General features: G+C 32.7%; 1 long non-coding RNA gene across 1 annotated transcript; it reads right to left on the bottom strand.

Moving 5' to 3' along the window:
• Window positions 1-785: 785 nt before the first annotated feature.
• On the bottom strand, window positions 786-2,776 carry LOC148583687 (uncharacterized). The gene is made up of 2 exons (XR_015909151.1): window positions 2,273-2,776; window positions 786-1,076 (listed from the first exon to the last, which is right to left on the bottom strand). It is a non-coding gene; the product is annotated as an uncharacterized LOC148583687 (long non-coding RNA).
• Between the last annotated feature and the right edge of the window lie 5,412 nt (window positions 2,777-8,188).

Raw genomic sequence — 8,188 nt, 5'->3', positions numbered from 1 at the left:
ATTATCCACAACCTAGGAGCACTAATTCATCCTCAAAACTTTAAGCATCACTTCAATATAATTTACCTCAATTACAGAAAACCTAGCACCTCAAATTCTAAGAATCACCTCAAAGATTTCGTGAATTGTACCTTAAAGTCATCACAATCATTTGAAAATATCAAAATCCTTAAACCACAACTTTATATCTCAAAATATCTTATAGATTCTAGGGTATACCTTATTTGCATTTATCCCTGCAATACTTAGGCATTCACTTCATGCCACTACGAAATCCTTATTCATCAATCCATATATTATAACATCAATCATAGTATCATTATTGTCATCGACCAAACCTTAGCCATTACCAAAAACTCATATAAACTCTTATATCATTAATTCAGTTCAAGAATCATTTCACAACCGACATCCATAAGACCATTCGTTACTAAGTCACTTACACCATTTGTCTCACAACCTAAATCAATAAAACCATTTTGTCACCAAATTAATTTCACAAATTAGCTCGCAACCTAAATCAATAAAATCATCATACGATTTTTAAATCATGATCAATAATCTTTTCTAAATCCTCGAGACACCTTAAAATATACCCTAGTCTAGTATGATACTAACTTTCCCATAGAGCAAACCGCTCTGATACCATAATGTAAAGCCCCGATATTTGAACTAGCAAATATCGAAGTCGTGACGCTGCAACTTTAGAAAATACAATCTTACAGCGGAGTATGTATATTTTTTTTTCTTTCTTCTATGACCTAGGAATAACTTACACAACACAGTTGAGCTGACTGAAATACCTCGAGGTGATATATTATTAAATAAAATAGAAACATGGTTTTCATTACAACATATGTACACACTAGGTGTACCAAATATATGCCACAGACGGCACCTAAATTAACATAGTAATATCTATTTAAGTTTACACACATCACCATACATAATAAAAGCGATTAACATAAATGAGACTTGCTCCATAGAGTAAGCATAAATCCTGCAGCAGATGGTCTATCAACCATCAAAACCAGTAAAAGGACCATCGTCCTCACTTTCTATCCCTGCATCAAGATCTATGTAAAGATGACGTTATCATATTTACATAGGCAAACAAGTGAGTAATCTATTTTCCTAGATATAAAGACTAAAAAGACTAATTTGAACAAATAAGATTAAAGACTAAAATATATAATAATGAATGAGTTGTGAATGCAGCGTAATGACAGATTAATTTGTGTTTTATGATAATCTTTCTTCAGACCTCTTCTCATGAGCTCTCAGCCCGCTTACGTCCGTTATGTCCCTCACACTTTAGAGGTTTACTTGTTTGGTGCTGGTAACTACACCGCCCCAGCTTAGTTATATATTAGGCCTTTTTGACGGTTATATACCCCCATCCACTGAGATACCGACAGTTCCTCGCGGCAATCCACCCAGCTTGTTCTTAAGGTGGCTATCTTATCAGCCCATTTTATTAGACACATTATGCAGCAGTTGTATTGCAAAATTATATCAATAAGACAAAATAAGAATTCCTATAACAATAAAACAAAGCTAGTACTCAGTAAGTATATCCATACTTACTCTCCTTAGTGTAGTATTCTGCTCCACTTCTGCATATAATACATACATACAAACAATACTTAGTTCATTCTCTAATAATATCATTGTTTAAAGACACTCATCTTTTTATATTTATTTATTATCCGTCACTTCATCTTTACTTACTCATTTTATTATATTAATATAAAATAGTCAAATATAACTAGTTAAATGACTGAATGTAAATGTTAAATGCATATTTCGGGGATGACCTCAAATAGTCTTTACCGCCAGAAATATGAACAGAAATTTAAATGACATAAAAGAAATGACTGAATGTAAATGTTAAATGCATATTTCGGGGATGACCTCAAATAGTCTTTACCGCCAGAAATATGAACAGAAATTTAAATGACATAAAAGAAATGACTGAATGTAAATGTTAAATGCATATTTCGGGGATGACCTCAAATAGTCTTTACCGCCAGAAATATGAACAGAAATTTAAATGACATAAAAGAAATGACTGAATGTAAATACTGTAAAGTAAATAATATATAGATAATATTATAAGTCCTTAATTGATTTTGTCCACTAACTCTTTATTATTAATTCACTTGTTCCATTACTTTATTTTACATTATACGCTTTATTGGGTCTTTAAACAATTAAATGAGGACAAGTAATAAAAGCAATAAATCATGATATTTATACATGAAACACTTACCCAATAATCCTTTAGAAGTAAAACTCCACCAAATCTTCTCTAGGTAGCTAGTTTTAGAAAAACGCTTGAACACTACAAGAAAGATCTAGGCTATATGGTATTTGAGTAGAACTAAGAAATAAAATGAAAGGAGGAGCAAACAATTTTACTTGTTCTAAGATTGTAAAAACTCAAGTGAAAGTGAATTTAGCTATAGGCTCTATTTATAAGAGAATGGATGGTTAGGATTTATTTTTACACATTTGATCTAAGGGTTGAGATGTATTTAATCAAAAGAATGAACCTAGTCCATATTTCATGCTCTATACCAATTGATATTTTCGTCCAAAATGAGGGCAGTGTATTCCGATCCATTTTTCAATGTCCAAACGTACTCCGATTGACATGAAATTTTGAGAGTAGATAGAGGACTCCGAGACAAACATTTTATATTTTTGGTTCGACTTCATCCGAGTTCGTTTGAGTCTATTTTTGGCCTGTACAAAGTTTCCTATTCAACTTGGGCTTTAATCTATTTGCATTGGCCACTTGCCTTATTAAATAATTATAATCATGATATTTACTATAATCATCATTACTAGAAGACTTTAAGCTTTCAACAAAGGTGGCTAGCCTTGATATCTTTCTTTAGCAGTTTTAATCCCATTTAGACAGTATGAAAATTAAGACACTGCTTTTTAGGCCAAAAACTACAAAGCTTCAAATTAATTTATGACTTCACTAAACACCAATACAAATAATTTATTTACTAGATTGTGTTTAATTATGCTCATAAACATATTAGTGAAGCTAAATTTTAGAATTGAATGGATATACAAAAGATGTCAAAAATCAATGTAATATACTTGTAACACTAAATAGTTATTCAATATCATTAATCCATATATCATTGATCTAATTTATTCATTTATTCTTTTAATCTATTTAATATTGTTTATATAAGAGTTTTAAAATCTAGGTCGTTACATCACCAACCCTATACTATTTCACCAACCCTATACTATTCTACCTTCAATTTACAATTATACCCTCATTCTATCTTCAATTTACAATTATACCCTCATTTTACTATTTCACCAACCCTATACTATTTCACCAACCCTATACTATTCTACCTACCCTATACTATTCTACCTATCCTATACTATTCTACCATCCTTATACCTACCATTTACTATCCTATTATTTCACCAATTACCATTCTCTAATTACCACTCTCATAAATTTCCCAAGAATTAAAATCCTTAGCTACAATGGATATTAAAATAACATCATTATCAAAATAATCTATTTAAATAGCTTTGAAAATTCTGGGACACTACAGAACGAGACGTGTAACAAGACTGATTGAAGAGCTACTGGTTTCCCATCAGAACCCCCCGTTAGAACAAGACAAGTAACGTGGAGTTACTGGTTTCTTGTTAGGACTCACGTCACGACGAGACATGTGACAGGCTTGGATGTTGAAGCTTTTGTTTTCTTGTCAGATTTAATGTCAAGACGGGACATGTAATGGGGAGTTACTGTTGCCGCATCAAGAGTCTCGTTAGGACGAGATATGTGACGGGAGTGGAGAATGAAGCTATTGGTTTCTCATCAGGAATGGCGTCAAGACGAGGATGTGACAGGAGCAAAGATGGTCTCCCTTGTTTCTCGTCAAGAACGGCGTCAAGACGAGGATGTGACAGGAGCAAAAGTTGGACTCCCTAGTTTCTCGTCAGGAAGCTCATGAGAATGGGACATGTGACAAAAGCAAAATTGAAGCCTCTGTTTTGTTGTCAGGAACCCCGTTAGGACGAGACATGTAAATGGACCAAAGTTGAACTCCCTCGTTTCCAATTAGCTGATGCGTTAAGACGAGACATGTGACGAAGATGAGACTTTTGTTCTTCCCATCATAACGGAACTACTTCCTGTAATAATGGGAAAGTATCCCGTTAGGACGTGACGAAGAAAATGGGTCTCCTATAAATAGTCTCTTAGTCATTGTTCAGTCTTCAAACTTTAGGAATTTATTTTGTTGAGATCTCTCTTTTCTAAAGTCTCTTTTCTCCACTAGCATTAGGTCTTGGTGGTACTAATATTCAAGAGGGGATATGATATACCTTGAAGCTGCCCTTTCTCTTGCTTTGACGTCTTAGCCTTTGGCGTGTTGCCTTGTTCACTTGATGATGATAAAGATGGTCACTTTTGAGGTTTGTTGAGGAAAGTCTACTAAATGGTTGGGGTGGTTTACCTTGAGGTGCTCAAGGGTTTTCCACTTTGTAAACAAACCTTGTGTTTTGGCTGTGTTTGTTTTATACTTGCGATGTGCATGTTTGATAATATGGCTTAGTTATTTTCTTTTGAAATATTTGGTTGCTAGAGGTAAAACACTATCTGTATATACTTTCATAATCCGTAATAAATAAATAAATAAAAATTACCGTGGGTGGTGGTTGGCACGTGGCATCTTAGGGAACAGGATCCTCTTTAGTCCAAAATGGATTGGAGAATGTCCAGTTCATAGCTAGGATTTATGAGACCACAAATGGGACGCGTGTCCTACTAATAAAAATAATAATAAAATATTATTTAACAATAATAATAATAAAATAAAATAAAATATGAGGTGGCTGGCCACCCCATCTTAGCCATAGAGGGTGGCCGGACCACCCCCATTTTAGCTAGGAGGTTGCTCAAGCCACCCCCAATGGCTGGTCAGGGTTGGCCAAGCCGAAGCCACCCCTAAGCCCAACAAGAGTGGTCCAGCCCCTCCCAAGCACCTTTTTTTTTTTTTTTTTTTTTTTTTTTCTTTTTCTTTTGACCCTCGGTGGTTGCTGGACCACCCCAAGGGCCATGGGAGTGGTTCGGCCACCCCTAGCCAGCCATTGGGGGTGGCCCAGCCACCCCCTATGGCCAAGATGAAATGGTAAACCATCTCTTATTTTTTTTATTAATTTATTTTTAATGTTAAATAATATTTTATTATTATTTTTTATTATAGATACGTGTTACATTTGTGGCTCTAAAATTTCTAAAAAATAACCTAACAATGAACTAAATACTCCCGGTCCATTTTAAATTGAAGATGATCAAATTGCATATCCTAGTCCCTCCTCTGACACAAGTGGGTCGCTGGGGAGATCCCACCTCACCGGTGGGTCGCAAGCTAGGATGACTTAGATTGTGGCTAGTGGGAGAGGAGGGACTAGGTCACTTAAAACCACCACCTTCTTTTCTTATAATTTTTTATTTTTATTTATTTTTTTGAAATAATATTCTAATGTAGTAAGAAGAGACACGTGAAAACATTTTATTAGTCATACGTTACGGACTAAGTACGTGGCATGGAATCTGTCCATTTCTTAAATTGGAAAATTATAAGGACCGGACTTTTCAAAATCCAGGAAGCGGTTTGATGAAATCAGAACATACAAAAACCAAAAAGGTATTTAACCTTTAAAAAACAATGGTATAATTCATTTTGGGTGTAAATAATAGGAGTCCTGCTATCTGGTATCTTGCCAAAGTTTGACATGGCTTTATTAAAAAAAAATAATAATAATTCGTAGAAATCTCTCTCTCTTCCCTCATTTCGTATTTTTTTTGTTAGTTAAATTTTTATGAATTAATATTTAGTTTCTAATGCCTCAAAACTTGTTTATGAATTCAAAAATAAAACTTAGGGGTGGAAAGTTAATCCTTTAGGGATGGTATCACCTAAAAGAGATTTAATCATCCTAAATTTGGTGCTAATATTTCAAATTTGAATTCCCCTTTAATGTTTATCTTCTTTAATTAAAAAAAAAAAAAAAAATTGTAAATGTCTAACGCTTGGCTGCCGTAAATCTCTACTCAAATAATAGGGGTGTCAAGGAGGTTACGGTTAGCGGTTATTGGCAATAACTGCTAACCGTAACCGCCTTAGCGGTTAGTAGATTTCACTAACCACAACCGCTAACCGCCTAGCGGTTAACGGTTAACAGTTAACCATCAGTTAGCGGCTAGTGAAATAAATAATCGCCCGCTAACCGCTTTTTCAAAATTGGGCTTTTTTTTTGCCTTTTTGGGCTTTCTTTAGGGCTTTTTGGGCCTTTTTTGGCTTTTTTTTTTTTTGGCTTTTTTTAACCCTCATTTTTTTTCTTCGTATTTTTAGTGTCTTCTTGAGCCCAATTGCTATAAAAAGAGCCCATATTGAAAAATCAAAAATATTTGACCCAAAATTTACATTTACTTGTACTTTAAAAAAATTTCCTTAAATATTAAATCATAACCGGCTAACTTTTTTTTTTTTTTTAAAAAAAAAAAACAACATATAAAAAAAAAAATTGAACACAACATATAAAAAAAAGTTCAAAATTCAGACAACTGTCACAACATATAATGATAATACATTAATACTTAAATTGTGTTTATAAGTAACACATAGGTCATTGTTTAATTCAATATCAATTACTTAATTTGATATTATATGAATCATATCATCATTGTACATTAATAATATGATTCACTTGAAGTCTTGAATAAAGTATTTGAATTGTCATTGAATCATATGATTAAGTATTGATATTATACACTTATATTATTCATATGCATATGTAGACTCATAACCTATATAGACTTATAAGTTTATAACATACATTGGAAATAAGTCTCTAGATATTTAATTGTTGCATTAGTATGAATTGGTATACTTATGAGTTATATCATATTATATATGTATAATTTGTTATTATATAATCAAATGATTTAATGATCAATTGATCATGTGATATAATCATATAAATTATAGTGATAATATATTAATACTCAAATTGTGATTTAATTATTTTTTAAAAAAATTGTGATTTAATGGTCAAGTGATTATGTTATATGTATAAATATTTTTATAATTATAATTATAAAAATATATTAAATAAAAAGGCGGTTAGCGGTTAACGGTTAGTAAACCCAATAACCGCTAGGCAGTTATAGTGGTTAGGCGGTTAGCGGTTAGCGGTTAGCGGCCGGTTTTTAACCGCCCGCATTGACACCCCTAGTAAATAAGGAGTAGAGATTTACATTTACAATTTTTTTTTTAATTTATTTATTAAAGAAGATAAACATTAAATGAGAATTCAAATTTGAGATATTAACATCAAATTTGAAACATTAGCACCAAATTTAGGATGATTGAATCCCTTTTGGGTGATACCATCCCTAAAGGGTTAACTTTTCACCCCTAGATTTTAGTTTTGAATTCAAAAACAAGTTTTGAGGCATTAGAAACTAAATATTAATTCATAAAAATTTAACTAAAAAAAAAATACGAAATGGGGGAAGAGAGAGAGATTTCTACGAATTTTTTTTTTCTTTTTAATAAAACCATGTCAGACTTTGGCAGATACTTGTCTGACTCTGACAGCCAAATAGCAGGACTCATAAATATCCATGATCGATATTCGAATTCTTTAGTTGACCCTAGTATGAGGAGTGTTAATATAGTATAATTCTGGTATGATTAACTGCATCAGAGTTTTTCTTAATCTTTTTTTATTAAAAAAAAAATTAAAAAAAAAAAGATAAAGATAAATAAAATATATATGAAAATTTGGACGGTGTTTTATCCTAATTGGAGTCGTTATCAATCCGCAAGAGACACTCTGACGTGAAAAATAATAGCCGACAGTTATTAACATTCCCGTTACTCGCTGATACACGTGGCGTGATATGGGGATGCCGACAGTCGTTATCCGTGTCAGAATAACATTTGCTTATCTGGTCTCAGGGACAATGATAATGACCCGAGCCCGTCTTCCACATTTCTTCTCGTACATATGTCAACTAATGTCTTTTGAAAATTTCACCACTTCCAATTTACTTTACCCAATTTTACATGAACCCTTATTTGATCCAAAAATAAATAAATGAATAATTAAGAGTAAACGCTCCAGT

Source organism: Corylus avellana, chromosome 9, assembly GCF_965113065.1.
Source record: "Corylus avellana chromosome 9, dhCorAvel1.hap1.2, whole genome shotgun sequence".
NCBI lineage: Eukaryota > Viridiplantae > Streptophyta > Magnoliopsida > Fagales > Betulaceae > Corylus > Corylus avellana.
The sequence above is the reverse complement of the archived record's forward strand: the minus strand, read 5'-3'. Positions and strand labels throughout refer to the sequence as shown.